Genomic DNA, 20,513 nt, shown 5'->3' with positions numbered 1-20,513 from the left:
CCTTCCCTCAGCCCTCAGGAGGAATTAACCCTGCTGATAGGATGTCTAGTCTCCACAATTGTAGGGACTGACTTTTTGTTAAAGCCACCCAGTTTATGGGATTGTGTTAAGGGAGTCCTAGGAAACTAATACACCAACCATGTGGTCAGAAATAACGAACATGCATGTTGCAAAAGTAATTAACTTTCTAGAATCTGAAAAAGCCTTTCTCATCTTGATGAGGGTCAGGTTGCCTTTTGAGCGTCCCCTGGCCTTTGCCTTTAATTAGAGCTTCATCCCAAACAATCCGGGCTAACACCTCTGGTATGACTCAGAGTTATTATAATAGATAATAGAATATATTCAAATTTTTTTTTCTTTTTCCACCCTTGCCATGTTTTCCTTTCCATGTTCACATGCTCACTTGACTGGCTTTAGCCTTGACCTTATGACCTGAGTTGGCCAGTGGAGTGTGGGTGGCTTTAAATGCCACTGCTTTGCTTGGGTTCACATTTTTGCACCCTGCTCTCTGTCACGAGCATCTAGAATGTCTACGGAGCTTCTCCATTGAGTTGGGTCCTGAAATGAGAAGGCGTGTGGAGTCCAGCCTGGCTGGAGGAAACTGAGCAGAGGGTAACGGAATTAGGAAACATGATATAGGGTTCATCTATTAATACGACAGAATCTGACGAATATCCCAATGAATTAGTAATAGCTCTCACCTGTGTGTCAGTTTCTGTGCTAAGAATTTCCATGTGCTCTATTTCACGTGGGTGGGATTTCCACACCTCTGTTGTATTTCTGTTCCCCTGCTGAGGAAATAGGCTCAGAGAGATTAAGTCAATTTCTTGAACTCCCAGGCTGGTAGTGGCAGAGTGTAATCCAGATTATGTTGACTCTAAAAGCAGTGCTCTTTCCTCCAGCCAAGATGTGTCCCTGTCATCAGTTATTTCCATTGTCCGTATATATTGCCAATAATTCCTATTCCTATAAGTAATAATTCTATTACCCTCTTTTTTTGGTCAAAAACCTACTAGATCTCACACTCCATCCTTATACACCCAGGACTGGAATTTGGTTCCTGGAGTCTGGCAGGATCATGGTCTCCATATGTTCTCAGTCTTCTCCCTTTTTCTTCCCACAGCCCTTTCTAACCTTCACATTCGCTTTAGGACTTCCACGGCACCCTTTCCCCCACAGTCTTAGGCATGACTCTGTCTTTTACCGTAAGAATGATTCTCAAACTTGGGCTGTATCCTAATCACCTGGAGGGCTCGTTAAACACAGATTTCTGGGCCCCAATCCTAGAGTTTTTGATTAAGTAGGTCTGGGGTAGGACCTTAGAATTTATTTTATGTGAGTTCTCTGGTGATGTTGATGTTATGGGTCCAGGGACAACACTTTGAGAATTGCCTGGGAGAAAATACTGGTGGTGAACAGAACTTGCTTAATGACTTTCTAAACTGCAAATTTCTACAGCTTCTTGACACATAAACTTCCTACCCTCCTTTCTGCCTGTAACATCCAGCAGGGGCTAGTTGCTTCCACCTGTGATCTGGGTCCCAATTCTGTCTACCTCCTCAGGGGCGATTCAGTTTTTCACTTTTTTCTCTTTTATTTTCAAAATGTGCTTCTCTGTTGTCTTTCCCTTCTGAATATGCATGTGTCTGAGTCTTTCTAATTTTATACGACTGCTTCTCCTCGACACACCTCCTCTCAAAAATATTTATAGCCTGATTTCTTAAAAGTGTTGATATGCTCATTATTACCACTTGTGGTGGCCAAAATTCTAACAATGTTTCCCCCAAGACTCCTATCCCTTGGCTTCCTCATCAAACACCAATCTAGAGACTTTACAGATAGAATTAGGTTACTAGTCCGCTGAATTTAACATAGATTAACCTCGATTATCTTCGTGGACCCAGTGTGATCACTGGAGCCGTAAAAAGCAGAAAAGGAAGGCAGGAGGGATGAACCAGGAGGAGAGGTCAGGGAGATTCAAAGCGTGACCAGGAGTCGATCAGCTGTCCTTGGCTTTGAAGTTGGAGCGGAGGAATGGAGGCAGCCCCTGGAAGCCGAGGACAATCCCTGGCTGGCCGCCAGCAAGGAAATGGGAAACTCAGCCCAACAACCACATGGAACCCAATTCTGCCAACAACTTGAAAGAACAGATTTTCCCCGGAGCCTCCAGATAAGAGCCCGGCCAGCTCACACTTAGATTTAGCCTGGTGAGACCTGAAGCGTCCTCTTGGCTTTTGATTTACAAGCTATGGGATAAGAAGCTTATGTTGGTTCCAGTCGCTAAATTTGTGGTAATTTGTTACAACAGCAGTAGGGCGCAATCTATCCCTTCCCTATCTTCCATTCATTTGTCTGCAGCTTGTTTTCAGCTTTCCCTCATCGCCATTGAAACAATTATGATGAGGTTTGCAGTTATATTTTGTTGTTAAATCCTCTGGATGCTTTTCAGGCCCATCTAACTGGAAACCTCTGTAGCATCTGATGCTGCTTTACTGTAACTCTCACCTCCTTTAAATTCTATGACCCCATCCTCCACATTTTTCTTTTGCTGCCCCTCATCATTTTCCTTCAACAGCTTCTTTTCCTTTGCTGTCATGGAAATAGTGAATTCCCCAGAGTTTTGTTTTTTTCTTATTTTAAGACCTTTCCTTGATTACTCCTCCTTTTTTCATGATTTCTACTATATAATGTTGAAAGAAGTCAGGGAGGAAGCACATTTCCCTATACCCTGGGATTTAGGGTCAAGGAGCCTGTGAATTAAACTACCAAAAGACAGATAAACTGGACAAAAGGCACATAGTTTTTATTAGTGGGAGGTTAGACCATTGGTAGGGAAATGTCAAGGGATGACAGTACAAAAATAAAAAAATGTTGAAAGATCACCTCACCACAGTGAGATATCACCTCACATCTAGCCTGGGTGGCTCAGTTGGTTAAGCGTCCAACTCTTGGTTTCAGCTCGGGTCATGATCTCATGGCTCATTGGTTTGAGCCCTGCATCAGGCTCTGCACTGACAGTGTGGATCCTGCTTGGGATTCTCTGTCTCCCTCTCTCTCTGCCCCTCCCCTGCTCACACTGTCTGTCTCAAAATAAACTTAAAAAAAAAGACAAGAAGTAACAAGTGTTGGCGAAGAAAATTGTGGCCAAAAGGGAACTCTGTGCACTGTTGGTGGGAATGTAAATTGGTGCATCCACTATGGAAAACAGTATAGAGGTTCCTCGAAAAGTTAAAAATAGAGCTACCCGATGATCCAGCAAGTCTAGGTCTGGGTATTTATCTGCAGAAAACGAAAACACTAACTTGAAAAGATATGGGTGTTCTCACGTTCATTACAGCATTACTTACAACAGTCAAGGTATGGAAATGACCTACGTGTCCATCAATGGATTCATAAAGAGAACGTGGCATGTATACACACACACAAAACACACCCCACCGCACACTCCATCCCACACTGGAATATTATTCAGCCATAAGAAGAATGAAATCTAGCCAGTTGTGAAAACATGGATGAACCCGAGGGCATGATGCTAAGTGAAGGAAGTCAGACAGTCAAGACAAAGGCAGTATGATCTCACTTACATGTGGAGTGTTTACTGGACCAAAGCAACACCCCCAAGTTCATAGATACAGAGAACAGATTAGTGGTGGCCAGAAGCAAGGGATGTGAGGTGGGTGAAACGGGTGAAGGGAGTCAAAAGTACAAACTTGCAGTTATAAAAGAAGTCGTGGAAATGTAATGTACAGCATGGTGACTAGAATTAATGATCCCTTGTTGCATATTTGAAAGTGACTAAAAGCATAGATCTTAAAGTTCGTTTTTTAAAAAAAAATTTTTTAATGTTTATTTACTTTTTTTTTTTTTTTTTTTTTTTGAGAGAGACAGAGACAGGATGTGAGTGGGTTGGAGCAGAGAGAGAGGGAGACACAGAATCTCAAGCAGGCTCTGGGCTCCAAGCTGTCAGCACAGAGCCCGATGCGCGGCTCGAACTTACGAGCTGTGAGATCATGACCTGAGCCGAAGTTGGACGCTCACCCGACTGAGCCACTCAGGTGCCCCTTAAAAGTTCTTATCGCAAGAAAAATTCTATAACTATGTATGGGGACAGATGTTAACTAGACTTATGTAGGTGATCATTTTGTAACATATACAAACATCGAATCATCATATTGCACACCAGATACTAATATGATGTTGTATGTCCATTATACCTCAATAAAATAGAAGTAAGTGATAAAGTTGTTAATGACTAGTACGGTATTATGTTTGTGAGCTTTTGGTGTTGAATAAGAGAAATTACTTTCAAAAGAATAAATATCTAATGGTAGAATTTAATGGAAGGTAGTTTGAGACTACCAGCCCTATTTGCTAAATTAAATTATATCAATAAGGCAACTATCTTTCCATTTCCCCTTAAAATTGATGTTATTCTTGTTGCTCTTTTTCTTTCACTTCTTACAAGTATTCTCCTTTTCATCCTTCTTGTGGTTCCTCCAGGGCCTCAATAATCAGTAAGCTTCGTCTCATAAATGAGCTCTGTTCTATTGAGAGTAACTGTTTGGAGGAAGGTGTTCTATATACTGCTTCCCAGATAAGTCAGAAATAAAGCCAAGATCAGTCAGTCATAACTACCATGGGCAGGAATAGTTGCTCGTGTATAATAAATTCACTCCTCCAAACTTAACCAAATATTCGTGATACCATTAATATTATTTGACTAGACTGTGTATCTACGGTCGTTAAGTGACCAGAATTCAAAATTAAAGCAGGGATTAGAGATTTAAAAATCTTCGGTTGAGTTTTTTTCATTCAAAAAGTGAAACCTCAAAATAGTTCCTTTAAAAACCTTTTAATACCATCACAGTGAAAATATCCTTTTCTTGGAGGCGGCAAGTGTGGGATGCCCTGGACTTAAATCTGAATTCCAGCTAATTATAAGTTTAATTAACTGGATGTAGTTAGAATTAGTTAGAAAAAGGCTGATTGTTTCATGTCTTGTGGCAAACGAAATGTATATTCATTAATTAACCTCAGACCATATTAGCAACTGGAACTGCTAAGGCTTAACTGATTTATGTCAGCAATGGTTTTCCATATTTTAATGTACTGTTACTAGATACAGAAATGTCATGTGTAAAAAAAATTAAAAAAAATTTTTTGCATGGAGGGTCATAGAAAAAAACTCAAGCGAATGGGTAGACTTGCGGGCTTATGTACCTTTTAAAAAATGCTTATTTATTTCGAGAGAGGAGGGGGGAGAGGGGAGAGATAGAGAGAGAGAAAATGAATATGAGTGGGGGAGGGGCAGAGAGCGAGGGGGAGAGAGAGAATCCCAAGCAGGCTCTGCATTGTCAGCGCAGAGCCCGATGTGGGCCTTGAACTCACAAACTGTGAGATCACGACCTGGGCCGAAATCAAGAGTCAGACCCTTAACCAGCTGAGCCACCCAGGTGCCCCACTTATGGGAAAGGAAAGGGGGTTTGGGCTTTGAGGGATGAAAAATCCAGGGGAAGTGGCAAGGAAATAAATGGAGGGAGACTGCTGAAGGTAAGGATCATTTTAGTAAGGTTCATGTGTGCAAACTCCTCTCCATCTCCAGTGATAAGAGCTGCTCTCCTCTTCTTGGTATGGAAGAGAGGTCTGCCTTCACAAGGGAAATTTATGCCCTGCTTTCAGACAGATAAGGAAGGACAGAGAACTCTGCCTGTATCTGTTGGTTCTCAGTGGCCTTCAGCTCAAAATAATCCTGATGCCAAAGTGGCATATTCTAGGGTGGCATATTCTGGTCCCCATTCAAAGTCCTTATAGTTCCAAGACTGTTAGTTCTCAATGAACTCTTGTCCTCCTCTTGGAAACACAGACACCTTAAGAAGAACTTGTCCTAAACTGAAGTCATCTTTCCTTTTACCTTTCCCAAATGAAATCTCCTTTTATAGTGTCTATTATTTGCAAACAGCACCACTATCTACCCCATATTAGCATCCACCCTATATTAGATTAAGATTGAATAACAGAAAACCCGAAATAACAGTGGATTAAAATAGATATTGGGCTCTCATGCAAAAGAAATGCAGAGCTAGGCCAATCAAGGGTGGTAGGCTAGCTTCTTAATTACCACACACCCAGGCAACTTCTATCTTTCTGTCTCCACATTACAGAACAGTTTCTGTCCTCAGGGTCACCTCATGGTCCAAGACTGCTGCCCGAGAACCTGCCATTGCATGGGAGCCTAGGCAGCAGGAAGGAGGAAATGAGGAATGTCAGCTAAATCTGTATGGGGGACTGAAACATATGAATATTAATGGCATATATTGTCACCCTGGATAAAACCGAAGTTCCATTACCACACAAGAATGGGAGAATGGATAATATGTAGCCAATGAGCAACCTCTGCAATTACCATTCTTCCACAGCCCAGACTGCCAAAGCCAGGACCTGGAGTTGTCTTTAGTTCCTCTTTCTTATTCACATGCAATCTGCCTTTGGCTTCTGCAGATTCATCTTTCTTCATTCTCACTTCCTTTATTCATAATTTCCTCATTCTAAGCTGCTGATGATATTGATATTAGTAATATTTATCGAACTCCTACCATATATCGGTATGCAAAGTGATTAAGGTGTGCTTTCTAATTTTATCCTCATGACAACTCGATTTGGTGCATACTATTATTATATCAGTATGCCAGATTATAAAACAGAGGTTTAAGAGGTTAAGAAAGCCAGAGGGTCATAAGCATGCGGTTTTATAATTGTCTATTTCTCCACTTTCCCCAGTGGTCTCCAAGCTCCTTGAGGGAATGGCCCAGGTCTTAATTCGTCTTTGCTTCTCTAGGACCTGACAGAGTGCCCGGCTCTTAGTAAATGCTTGTTGAATTACTGAATGCATATCCAGAATAAAGTAGATTCTAAATAAATATGTATTTTGGGGCACCTGGGTGGCTCAGTCGGTTAAGCGTCGACTTCAGCTCAGGTCATGATCTCACAGTTGGTGAGTTCGAGCCCCGCATCGGGCTCTGTGCTGACAGCTTGGAGCCTGGAACCTGCTTTGGATTCTGTGTCTCCCTCTCTCTCTCCCCTCCCCTGCTCACACTCTGTCTCTCTCTCTCTCAAAAATAAATAAAAAACATTAATTAAAATTTAAATAAATATCTATTTCTCTATGATTAAATCATACTGACCTCAACATTTCTAAAATAAAAAAAATGTAGAAGAGAATGGGCACAAAGTCAGGTCTTTATCAAACAATATATATAACACTTAGGTCTCTGGTGCACTTGAGTGGGAAGAGATAGCTTAGCCTGACATTAAAGGTGTGTAGGTTTTAGGGGCACCTGGGTGGCTCAGTTGGTTAAGTGCCTGACTTCGGCTCAGGTCATGATCTCGCCATTGGTGGGTTTGAGCCCTGTGCCGGGATCTGTGCTGACAGCTCAAAGCCTGGAGCCTGCTTCAGAATCTGTGTCTCCCTCCCTCTCTGTTCCTCCCTGACTTAGGCTCTGTCTCTCTCTCTCTCTCTCTCTCTCTCTCTCTCTCTCTCTCTCTATCAAAAATAAATAAACATTAAAAACATTTTTTAAAATGTGTATGGGTTTTGAAATTGGTTGGTATTATAGTTTTTAAAAATATTAAAAAAAAAGTTTATTTACTTTTGAGAAAGAGAGGCAGAGGGAGAGAGAGAATCCCAAACAGTCTCCTCACTGTTAGTGCACAGCCTGACATGGGGCTTGATCTTATGAACCATGAGATCATGACCTGAGCAGAAATTAAGAGTCAGTTGCTTAACCGACTGAGACACCCAGGCGCCCCTGGATGGGATTGTGTTTTAATTACAGCTGTGACACTGATGTGTTTTGTAACCTTTGGACTATTTTTTATTTAGCCTTTTTGAATTTTGGAATCTTGTCAGAAGTAGAACTAATAATGGCTGCCTTTCTGATTGGAAGGATTAAGTGAGATAAAATATAACACCAGTAGCCAGGGCGGGGGGGGGGGGGGCGGGGTGCGCCTGGGTGGCTCCGTCAGTTAAGTGTCTGACTCTTGATCTTGCGGTTCGTGAGTTCGAGCCCTGAGTCGGGTTCTGCACTGACAGTGCAGATCCTACTTGGGATTTTCTCTCTACCACTCTTTCTGTGCCTCCTTCACATTCTCTTGTCTCTCTCTCTCTCTCTCAAAATAAATAAATACGTTAAAAAATATATAACATGGATGCTCTGGTGTCATGCTTACCACCTGGAAGGAAACCAACCCACGTGATCCTATGTTTAATTGTATCTCCCCGTGCTCTCTTTATTTCTGTCTCTTTGCTAGATTCCTCTTCTCTTGTCCCTTTTCCATCCCAGACAGACATCATGTGGAATCTGGGTCTAAAAATGGGAGTTTGAATCTCAGCCCTGCTACTGACTGTGTTTGTTATTTTGTAAAACTGTATAAGCTGTTTTCATTTTCTTCTTCGAGTTATATTTTCTTGTTTCACCCCCAGCTTGTACCATAGCTCTATGGACAGAGTTTAGTCGGTAACGTTGATCTGTTCAGGAAATATCCTCTGGGCTCCTATGGCTGCTAGTCAAAAAGCCAGTTGCTAGAGGGAGGATTTCCATGATGGGGAGGGTAGGCGCATTCTGGGGTGAGCCAGCAGCTGCTGACCTGGCCCGTCAGGACCAGCTCGGAGCCATCTGCGTGGCCTGCACTTGATTGGTTGGACACGGAAAGGAATGAAAACCAATCAAGAAAGATGACCTTTTGTGGAATTAAGCAATTTGCAAGCAGCTGCAGGGGTACTGGGACCCCAGTAAGAGCAAGCAGATTTGCCTGGCTTTTATGTTGGACTCACATCAAACTCGTTAATGTCAATAAGAAAGAAATTGAGCTTGTCTTTGTTGTGAGCCTAATGAAGCCATTGCTGGTTGAGCAAAATCTCTCCCTTTGACTTCCCTCTCTGCCTTTTTTCTGCTTCCTTTTATTTAATGTTCTTCTTGGCAGTGGCTCTTTCACTCGTTTCAAAAAGGAAGAGGAGATAGGGAAGAGGAAGAGAAGTTTAAAAACCAAGAGAAAGTTTCAAGTGAGGGTTTAGCCCTTTTCCATGGCGATATGCTTAGAGCCTCCCAAATCCGACTCTGGGAAAACTCTGCCCCAGACTGGTGGTGGTGAGGTGAAGGTGGGGCACGGTTATGTTGTGGGTTAGAATTCACACCACTGGACGGTGGGGTCCCCCCGCCCCTCTGTGGAACCCCTTCTCAATGGGATGTGTCTCATCTGGGAACACTGGTCAGTTAGACCTCTAATTGACTCCTAGGTGGTAAGTTAGGTTGTAGACAACACAAAGCCCATCTCAAACTGACCTAAGCAAAAGGGAGCCTTTGTTTGCTCATCTGTCTGAAACCTGCCAGGGTGAAGTTCATGTCCTTGGAAACATGTTCCTCTCCCTCTCTCACCTCTGCAGTCGGCTTCCTTGTCTGGCTTCATGTAACAGTTTCTGGCAACTGCAGAGTAATATCTACCCAAGTGTAAGTTCACCAGCTGGTACCATATTACTCCCATACTCTATCGTAACCAATCATTCTTTATATTCAGTTTTCCTGCTCAAATTATTATGTGCTTTCTCTCTCGCGATTGGACCCTGATTGGTAAACAGTGCAAAAAATGTCCTCATACGTATCCCTTTATGGACCTGAAATTTTATTTGGGCATATATACCCCCAAACAGCCTTGCTAGAACACGGGGTAAGTGTTTGATTTCCCTACATAGTTCCTGACTGCTCTTTTGAGTAGCTATACTGTCTGTACCTTCACTATATGGGTGTACTTGTACTTGTGTCCCACCTGACCATCAAGATTTGAAAACAGCTTTCAAGTTTTTGCTTGTCTAACAATGATGAGGCAGTACATTATTTTTCTAAATTGCGTGTCTCTGCTTATTAACATCTCTTTATATTCTTGTTGGCCTTTAGTTTCATCCTCTGTGAACTGCCTTTCCGTATGCTTTGCCCATTTCTTTCATCAGTGTTTATGACGTTTTCTTGTTGAATTGTAGACATTCTTTGTATATTCTGGCAAACATTCCCTTGTCAGTTTTTGACATTGCAGATATCTTCTCTCAATCCTTCCTCTGTCTGAAAACTTTGCCTGTGGTATACTTTATTGAAAAGAAATCCTCTTTTTGAGGTAATAAAAAAGTTGTTTAAGTGTTCTTTTTACCCCCAAAATATTCTGTCACATATCCTCAGATGTATAGTTTTACTTTCACATTTAGGTTTTCTTTTTTCTTTTTTTTTTTTCTATTTTTCTTTTTCTTTTTTTTTTTTTTTTAACATTTATTTATTTTTGAGACAGAGAGAGACAGAGCATGAACAGGGGAGGGTCAGAGAGAGGGAGACACAGAATCTGAAACAGGCTCCAGGCTCTGAGCTGTCAGCACAGAGCCTGACACGGGGCTCGAACTCACAGCCCTCACGGACCGCGAGATCATGACCTGAGCTGAAGTCGGCCGCTTAACCGACTGAGCCACCCAGGGGCCCCTCACATTTAGGTTTTAAATATGCTAAGTGTACTTTTGATTGTGGTGTTAGAAGTGACCCGTGTATTTTTTTCTAATTATTGAGCCAAAAAATTAATATTTTAAAGGAGAAGAGAATATGAATGTCAGCCTTTGTGAGTGACCAAAAAGTAGTTATGACAAAGTTTAAAGGAAAAATGAATTGTCAAGACTAATATACATAAAATGAGATAATGTATCATAAAATAATCCATATCATTATGGTAATTACAGAAATGCTGATTATGATAATTTTTGAGTGTTAGATTAAAGCATTAAACCCAGAGACCTCATGGTGATTGTCTAACTGTGGCTTTGAATGACATTATTCCACTTATGAGAAATTTCATCTTTCTATCCACTACCCAGTTTTTGTGAATAATTGTCTGGCTTGGTTGCCTTGAATCCATTTTTTTAATGCAATAGTATATCACTTTTACTTCTCCATTCTCAGGAACACAAACCTTCTCTATTCTCAGGACACATCATTTGAGTGGGATCTACCCTAGATCAGGAGTAGATTATGTAGCCCAGGGTCAGTGGTCATGGCCCCCAAATTCCCTAGTTTAGTGACTGGTCACTGAGAACATATGACCTGTGTCTGGCCAATTGAGAAACTCTATTTCCGTGTGACAGTGATTGCCTTGGTAATTTCATATTGATCCAATCATAGTTAATCCCAAGATACTAAATCATCACTTTAAAAGTTTTTCTTGGTCTTTAAACCAAGTACTATATAGTGTTTAGAAGGAAAAGGCCAGATGTGTGTGTGTGTATGTGTGTGTGTGTGTGTGTGAAGCGTGTGTATGTGCGTGTGAAGCAATATGGATATAAAGCAATATGAATAGAATTTAAAACTAGGTGCTGAGTGAAGAAAGACCTAGAACACAGTACTGTCTTTGTAAATACACGCACACAAAACAACAGTGTATTTTTGACTAGATTTCATTTAGATAGCAGATATATACCAAGTACAAGTAAAACCTTGGATTGCAAGTAACTTGTTCTGCAAGATGAGCAAACATTTCTAATACATTTTAACTTAATAAACGAGTGATGTCTTGCAATATGGGTGGTACGTGATGCTGAATGTCACATGATCACAACTGAGGCAATGGTTCTTCTCTTTCTCTTTCTCTCTCTCTCTCTCTCTCTCTCTCTCTCTCACTGAGGATTGTGGGTGATCATCAATGCAATGTCACATTTCATTGAAATCCTTTAAAGGAGGCAAAAGCAAGTGTTACTGGATAGGTTCCTTGTTAAAGTTGCATGAAAAGAGAAAGATTCCATTGAGCCAATAGATGGCAGTGACTCCGTTAGCGATAGTGAAAGTCATCCTACACAATAACCTTCCTCTCTCTTGCCTCCCTCACACCAGCCACGAAGGTTTTCAAAGGAAAGTGCAGGTTAACTTGTTTATTTTCTTTATATTTTGTATTTTCTTTATTGTTTTGTATTCTGTTACAGTATTGTAATCATTTTTATATGAGTATTTTTGGGTTGTGGAATGAACCATCTGAGTTCCCATTATTTCTTATGGGGAAATTCGTTTTGATATACAAGTGCTTTGGATTCCAAGCAAGTTCCTGGAATGAATTATGCTCGCAAACCAAGGTTTTACTGTACTTTAGAATGTTTGCTATGTGGGAGATGTCAATAAAAGTAAATATAAACTAAAAAGGGAAGGCTTTATAGACAATTTACAGTAGTGTGCCATGAACTGAAGAGTGTGGTTAAATTAACTTTTGGCACATAAATCAAAAATTTTGAAAAATTTTATTTTTATCATTGCAAATGTTTAGACAGTATATTCTCAGTGTTCAACAAGTAGTTTTTGATTTACCTAGTCTTTTGGGATGAGTGATATCTTTTTCTAAAAAATTTTTTAAGTGTTTATTTTTGAAAGAGAGAGAGAGAGAGAGAGAGAGAGAGAGAGAGAGAGAGATGGAGGGGGCAGGAAGGAGGGGACGAGAGAGAGGGAGATGCAGAATCTGAAGCAGGCTCCAGGCTCTGAGCTGTTAGCACAGAGCCCAAGGCGGGGCTTGAACTCACAGACCCGGGGCTCGAACTCTTGAACCGTAAGATCACAATCTGAGCAGAAGTCAGATGCTTAACTGAGCCACCTAGGCGCCCCATGGGATAAGTGGTATCTTTTCATTAGTTAAAGGACTAAAGGGAAAAATACCAAAACAGTAATATAGGTCATGATGAAAACAATAATAAATAAAAATTAAAATATAATTTAAATTTCATTTTAGAGATGAAACTTTACAAAGATTTGCTCAAGAAGGACTGTAAGTAAAAAGTCTAAAAGAGAAGAAGGCAATGCTTTTTTTTTTTTTTTAATGTTTTATTTTATTTTTGAGAAAGCTCACGCATGAGCATGAGTGTGGGAGGGGCAGAGAGAGAGGGAGACAGAGGACCTAAAGCGGGCTCTTCTTTGGTAGCACAGAACTGGGCCCAAACTCATGAACCTTGAGATCACGACCTGTGCTGAAGTCAGACCCTTAACCGTGGAGCCACCCAGCACCCTTGGCAATGCTTTTTGAGTAACAAGCCATGCTGTTTCATTTACTTAGAAATGAAGTAACATGACAGCGAGGTCAGGGAAATGTGTGCAGTGTCATAAGGTAGGTGGTTAAGATGAACCCTCTGTGACAAAAATAGTTTATAACCTTGATGATCTAACAGTTTACTATAGCAAACATTTTAACAAATACTCCTGTAACAAATATGTGTAGTACCAGAATTGTAAATCGGCAGTCCTTGGGATTGTTAAAGCTTTCAATATTGCAAGGAAGTTCTTTGCCATTCTTAGTAAACTTTCTTGGACAGAACTCAACGTTATGCTGACAAGATACACTCGAAGTCCATAGTTAACTTAAATTTTATGTGTTGGATGTGAATGTTCACTCCGCTTTTCCTCCAATCCAACAAGATGGAATGTCTGGTTAGATACTTTGTCTTCTCAAAGCTCCCATTCAGTCTTCCAGTTCTCTTCAAGGGCTCTCATTATACTGCTAATTAGGTTTTGTAGCCTTTGGCTTCAGTGGCATTTTCTACTCAAGACTGAATTTAAAAATATAGGGCACCCCTGGAGGAGAAATGTTATCAGAGGTCTGTGATTTCCCTGGCGGGCACTAGGAGTGAAACTTTACCATGGCTGGAGGTATGAATCTGGAATTTTATATTTTAACCTGATGGGAACTAGGGAAATATGTTACCACACCAAGCCTAAGTGTTTTGAAGTCAAGGATTCTGTTCCCTTTTCTTTGTGTTTCCCCACATGAAATGCAGATTATAATAAATGCCATATACATATTGAAATTGATTCTCCTGCTATCATTGAACTCAGCAGCAAAACCAGAGAATGTGAATAGTGAGTAAATAATGTTACAGATTATTGCCTAGATCCGCACCTTGGATTTTCCATTTTCCTTGTTCATGCTGTTGTTGTCAGAAGTATTTCTGTATGCAGAGTGGTGCTTTCTTAGGGGAGACTCCATGGTTAAAGCTCAGAGCATACGATTTTATTTTATTTTTTATTTTTTCAACGTTTTTTATTTATTTTTGGGACAGAGAGACAGAGCATGAACGGGGGAGGGGCAGAGAGAGAGGGAGACACAGAATCGGAAACAGGCTCCAGGCTCTGAGCCATCAGCCCAGAGCCTGATGCGGGGCTCGAACTCACGGACCGCGAGATCGTGACCTGGCTGAAGTCGGACGCTTAACCGACTGCGCCACCCAGGCGCCCCGCATACGATTTTATTTTAACGGCATAACCAACCTTCTAGGAATCCTATCCTTATATATTCCAAGTTGGTAGGCAAATGGTTACTTACCAGGGGAAAATATGAAACATTAATATGCCAATACCATCCATCTCTGAGTTTAGGAAAGCAAAATCTAAAATTACATACTATAATATGATTTTGATAAGAGATACCATTTAATTGACTTCTGTCATAGCTGTAAGAAAAAAATCATCTGGCAAGGGGCCCTGCTACACAGTTTTTTTGTTAAAGTTTGGATTTCTTTTCTTATGGGGGTTGCTTCAACTAGATGAGATGATTCTTTCACAAGAGGCATGTTGACATATAGGGACGACCTCCTGCTTTCAGCGTGGAAATTTGGAGAAAAAGTTATAGAACATTAACCCAAGATGAGGAAGGCCGTCACTTGATGTTTCATGCCAAGAATGGTTAATGGTTTCCTAAAGTCTACCCTCTCTGCTACCTGAGCCACTGTGTGGATGGATGTAAGGTGACTCTGGTGTCATGGAAAGAACACGTGAACTCTGGACCAGGTACCGCTTCTCTTCTCTTGTATGAACGGTGTCTGGAGACACATAGGACGTTTGTGTTTACAGGTAGATGGCATATTCTCTCCTTGGGGGAGTCTTCGCATGTGCAGAGTGTGGGTATGTATATATATGAGGATACAGCATAAAGAGATATGTGTGTGTGTATGTGTGTGTAGAGTAGTGGAGTGCTATCTATATACTATGACTCAAAGCGTGTCACTGGAAGTTTCACTCATCTGATCCACCTACATATTCCCCCTATCCCCTACTGACTCTGTCACTTTTCATGGTGCCCCAAATCCTGCCGGTTATTCATGGCTTTGAATTAATTAAGCGACAGAGGCCTCTGTCAGCACCCAAACATTTGGCGGTAATTAATATATTAAATAATTATCCATAGTAACTGGACTCTCATTTTAGGTGGTTTGGCAGAAACAACCAGATCACCGAGGAGGGAAAACCAGAATAGGAAGTTTTGATGGTTAATGGTTGAGGGGGGAATCAGGGAAGGTCCCGAGTGTGTGTGTGGGGGGTCCAGGTTTGGCAACGTGCCTCACTAAATATCTCAAAGGAGAATTTGGACAACTAAGGCTCATCAAAAGGTTTTGGGCCTGGAAAGCAGGGAAAAAGGGAAAATACATCTCCAAAAGGTAAACAGAACCCTGAAGATCAGCTTTGCTTATAAGTTTTCTGAAGTCTGGCTCTCCCTTTCTTTCCCTTAATTGCACTTAAGGTCAAGTGCAAACATTTCAGGTGCCATAGAGAACCCACCTGGGTCTCTGTTTAGCTGAATATGTTTTATGTCTACATATTCTTTTTTATTATTAAAATTTTTTTGAGTTTATTTGTTTTTGCGAGAGAGACAGAGCACAAGTTGGGGAGGAGCAGAGAGAGAGGGAATGAGAGAATCCCAAGCAGACTCCGCACTGCCAGCATGGAGCCCGATGTGGGGCTCGAACTCACAACTGTGAGATCATGACCTGAACCGAAACCAAGAGCCAGACGCTCAACCGACTGAGCCACCCAGGTGCCCCTATGTCCACATATTCTTAAAAAATAGTCTCCTAGTCAGTATGGCTAGGAAGGTACATACATAAGACTCGAGAAGAGCTATGTGATGTGTGCTTATTTATTCCTAGAAGAAAGGGAGATGTGCTATCCTGAGACACAGGGCTCGTCATTAAAAAGTCTGACACTACAGTGTTTCAACAGTAAGTAATTCATCTTGAGTGAATGAAAGGAAACAGGAGACGAATTGCTGTATAATGGGGCGAGTCAGTTAAATAACATAAGTAAGGGGGTAAGTTCGCTAAAGAACCAGGTGAGTTTAGATAGGCAGAAGGGTGACCTACCTCAGAAATGTGCTGAGCTACTGGAATAATAGAACTATTTACCTAAACCGAGGAGCACAGATTGGCCATGGCATCGATCTTGAAATTCTTTTTGTCTGAGGAAAGCAATCTCACTTCTGTACAGCAGGTGGCAGCATTGCTGGCCGCAATCCCTGCTCGGCTACGGTTGGCTGAGTTTGTGTGATGAATCTGCCAAGGCAGAAATGCTTGTTTGCATTACAGGAGACTGTAGCTCTTTAGAATTTCATTAAGAAGAGAAAGACTACTCTTATTGCTATTACAATCATTTTCCATTTTCCATACGTCTCTAGAGCGGACAAATAAGGTAGCGGTGTTATAAGTTACTGCATGGTTAATTCAAAACCAGAGGTAAGAATTTGTTGAATTCTTGCCCACAGTGAAAATAGATGCATTGCTTTTAATTGTATTTGCAAATAATATTAGTGGCTACATCTTGGCAAGATCACAGTCTGAAAATACTCATTGTGTTGGCTAAAGCTTCACGTTCTTAATTTCCAGCTAGAGAAATTATTCTTGTTACCTGTTTTATTTTCTTGAGTCTATCTAGTGAACAATGCCTTATTAAATGGTAATAATTGACAAATTTCTACCATGCTCTGAGTTTCTGCAGAACATGTACATTCTTAGATTGTGAGCTCCTTGAGAGTAGTCATTGCATCTTAATTATGGTGTATTCCCAATATTGACAGAATACATAATCATGATATTAAATATTTATTGAGTGCTTACTCTATGCCAACCAATGTTCCAAATACTTTCCATGTATTAATACAACTCCTTCTCATCAGGATGCTATGAGGAAGATGCTATTATCTCTATTGTATAGATGAGGAAACTGAGGCACAGAGAGATTAAAGTAACCTCTGGAAAATTTTCAGGATATGCTAGTCTTGGTTACTTTTTGTTTTTGTTTTTTAAAAAATTTTTTTTTTTTAACATTTATTTATTTTGGAGACAGAGAGAGAGAGAGAGAGAGAGAGAGGGAGAGAGAGACAGACAGAGCACGAGCAGGGGAGGGGCAGAGAGACAGAGGGAGACACAGAAACCGAAGCAGACCCCAGGGTCTGAGCTGTCAGCACAGAGCCCAACGTGGGGCTCAAACCCATGAACCATGAGATCATGGCCTGAGCCGAAGTCAAATGCTCAAACAACTGAGCCACTCAGGCACCCCGGTTACTTTTTGGTTTCTCAATGGTGTTTTGGTGTGGTATTCCTCATAATGCTAATTGTGTGAGGTCATTAAAAGTTAATGCAAGGCAGGGCAGCTGGGTGGCTCAGCCTGTTAAGCGTCTGACTTCAGCTCAGGTCATGATCTCACAGTTTGTGGGTTCGAGCCCTGCTTTGGGTTCTTGCTCACAGCTCAGACCCTGGAACCTGCTTCAGATTCTGTGTCTCCCTCTCTCTCTGCCCCTCCCCTGCTCATGCTCTGTCTCTCTCTCTCTGTCAAAAATAGATAAACATTAAAAAAAAAAAAAAAAAGGTTGATGCAAGGCAGCATTTCACATATTTAAAAAAGTGTATTGTGTCATTTATGCAAATACTGTCTGATTCGACTTATGTGAGGTATCTAGAGCCGTCAAATCCACAGGAATGGAAATAGAATAGTGGTTGCCAGAGGCTGAGGGAAGGAAGAGATGGGGAGTTGTTGAATAGATACAGAATTTTAGTTTTATAAGATGAAAAATTTCTGGATAATTGTTGTACATCAGTGTGAATATACTTAACACCACTAAACTGGTTAAGATGCTAAATTTTGTGTTACTCTTTTTACCACAATTAAAATTGGTTAAGATGCTAAATTTTGTGTTACTCTTTTTACCACAATTAACAATTTAAAAAGAAACTTGTTAATGGTTAAGATGCTAAATTTTGTGTTACTCTTTTTACCACAATTAAAAATTAAAAAAGAAACTTGTCCAAAGAAACAAACAAACAAACAAAAAAACACATTTTGCTATTATGTAGTGAATTCAGTTTGTAGTTAATTAAAATTTTATTTGAGGGTCTTAAAAATTGAAATTATATTTGTTGGACCAGGAAGCAACATAGCACGCTTGATTGTATCTTTTTATGTTTCTAACAATGAATTAAAAAATTCCATCTGAAATGCCAAAAGCCCTTGATTAAGAGAGTTAATGATATGCAAACGTTTTTTTATTGTGGCAGAAACTGTGTAAAATCTGCCCATTGTAACCATTTTTATGTATACGTTCAGTAAAGTGTACTCACATCTTAGTGCAACAAATATCTACAACTATTTCCTCTAATGACTCTGCAACTCTACGCCCATTCAACACTAATTCTGTCCCCTACCCTGCCCCAGCCTTAGGCAACTACTTTTCTATGTTCTGTTTCTATGATTCTGAGTATTATATGGTTCATATGAGCGGAATCAGACAGTGTTTGTACTACGGTGACTGGCTTATCTTGTAAAATGCAACAGGATTCCCTACTTTTTAGAAGCTGTGTAATATTCTGTCATCCGTATATACTACATTTCCTTTATCCGTTCATCTGGATGGGTTGCCTTCATCTCTTGCCTACTGTGAATAATGCTGAGATGTACATGGATGCGTAGATCTCTCTTTGAGATCCTACTCTGAGTATTTTTGGCTCTATACCGTGGAGTGAGATTGCTGGATCATCTGCTAATTTAGTTTTATTTTTTTGAGGAACCTCCATACTATTTTCCCTAATGGCTGCACCAACTTACATTCCCACCAACGGTGCACAAGGTTTTCAATTTTTCTGCATCCTTGTGAGCACCTGTTATTTTCTGTTCTTTTGATTTGTATTTCTCTTGTGGTTAGTGATGTTGAATGTTTTTGCATATGTATGCTGACCATTCTTACATCTTCTCTGGAGAATTGTCTGTTAAGTCCTTTGCCCGGTTTTTTAATTGGGTTAGTTTTTTGTTTTGTTTTATTTTGTAGTTGAGTGGTAAAAGTTCCTTATATATTCTGGATATTAGCCCCATCAGATATATGATTTGCAATTATTTTCTTTCATTCTTAGATTGCCTTCTTGCTCTGTTGATTGTTTCCTTTGCTCTGTAGAAGTTTAAGTTTCACGTAATCCCATTTTTCTCTTTTAGCTTTTGTTGCCTGTGCTTTTGGTATCGTGTCCAACAAACCATTGCCAAATTTAGTGTCTTGAAGCTTCTCCCTAATGCTTTCATTTTGTTTTATCGTTTTAGGTCTTGTGTTTATACCTTTAATCCATTTTGAATTAAGGTAAGGGTCCAGACTTCATTCATTTGCATGTGCGTCTCTAGTTTTCTGAGTGCTATTTGTTGAAGAGACTGTCCTTTTCCCATCATCTAGTCTTGGCACCCTTGTTGCAAACCATTTGGTCATACACGCAAGGGTTTATTTTTGGGTTCTCTGTTCTATTCCACTGGTATATGGGTCTGTCTTTATGTCTGTGCCATTTTATCTTCATTACCATAGCTTTGTAGTATGTTTTGAAATCAGGAAGTGTGAGGCTTCCAATTTAATTCTTTTTGAGGACTGTTTTGGCTATTCAGGGCCCCTGAGATTTCTTATGGATTTTAGGATCGTCCTATTTCTGGTAAAAAAAAAATGTCCTATTGGGATTTTGATAGAGATTGCATTGAATCTGTAGTTTGCTTTGGGTAGTATGGGCATTTAGTAAACAGTTTCTAAATTATTAAGTATACCTCATTTGTAAAATTTTACCATAAATATGGTATAGTAGGAAGAATCTTAGACTTTGAGACTGAAAACTTGGATTTAAATAATTATTTTGCTTTGTGACCTCATGCAAATTACTGTAGATCTCTGAGCCATAGTTTTATCACCCTTGTAAAAATAATAATCCTTTGTGCCCTCTAGAATTATTAAATAGATTGAATTTGTTAATGACAAGAGAGAACTCAGGAGTATTGATAATCCTTTTTAAAAAAGTCTTTTTCATGTTTATTTATTTATTTATTTTGAGAGAGAAAGAGCGAGAGAGCATACCAGCGGGAGAGGGGCAGACAGGGAGGGAGAAAGAGAATCCCAGGCAGGCTCCATGCTGTCAGCATAGAGCCCAGTGAGGGGCTTGATCCCACAGACTGTGAGGTCATGACCTGAGGTGAAATCAAGAGTCGATGCCCAACTGACTGGGCCATCCAGGAGCCCCAGTGATGATAGTTGTGAAATTATGATCAATACTAGTAATGCCTTACATTTACATGGCAAATTATGTAGAAAAATCTATGCTTTATGTTAGAATAGACTATCCTAGCTTGTAAAGTCCTAGAAGGCAAGGAGTAGTTCTTCTTCAGTGTTTGTATGTGTGA

General features: G+C 40.4%; 1 long non-coding RNA gene across 3 annotated transcripts in view; it reads left to right on the top strand.

Annotated features, from left to right (window-relative positions):
* LOC122237907 overlaps window positions 1-20,513 on the top strand; it is a 191,774-nt gene that overhangs the window by 27,427 nt on the left and 143,834 nt on the right. For 2 of the 3 annotated variants that reach the window (XR_006216658.1, XR_006216657.1), the window contains exon 1: window positions 9,432-9,503. The exons of the other annotated variant lie outside the window; for it this stretch is intronic. This is a non-coding gene — a long non-coding RNA (uncharacterized LOC122237907). Of the gene's footprint in view, window positions 1-9,431; window positions 9,504-20,513 lie in introns of those variants that run through there. 3 annotated transcript variants of the gene reach the window in all.

The sequence above is a fragment of the Panthera tigris genome, chromosome B1 (assembly GCF_018350195.1).
Source record: "Panthera tigris isolate Pti1 chromosome B1, P.tigris_Pti1_mat1.1, whole genome shotgun sequence".
NCBI classification, from domain to species: Eukaryota; Metazoa; Chordata; class Mammalia; order Carnivora; family Felidae; genus Panthera; species Panthera tigris.
This window is presented reverse-complemented; position numbering and strand designations above follow the sequence as displayed.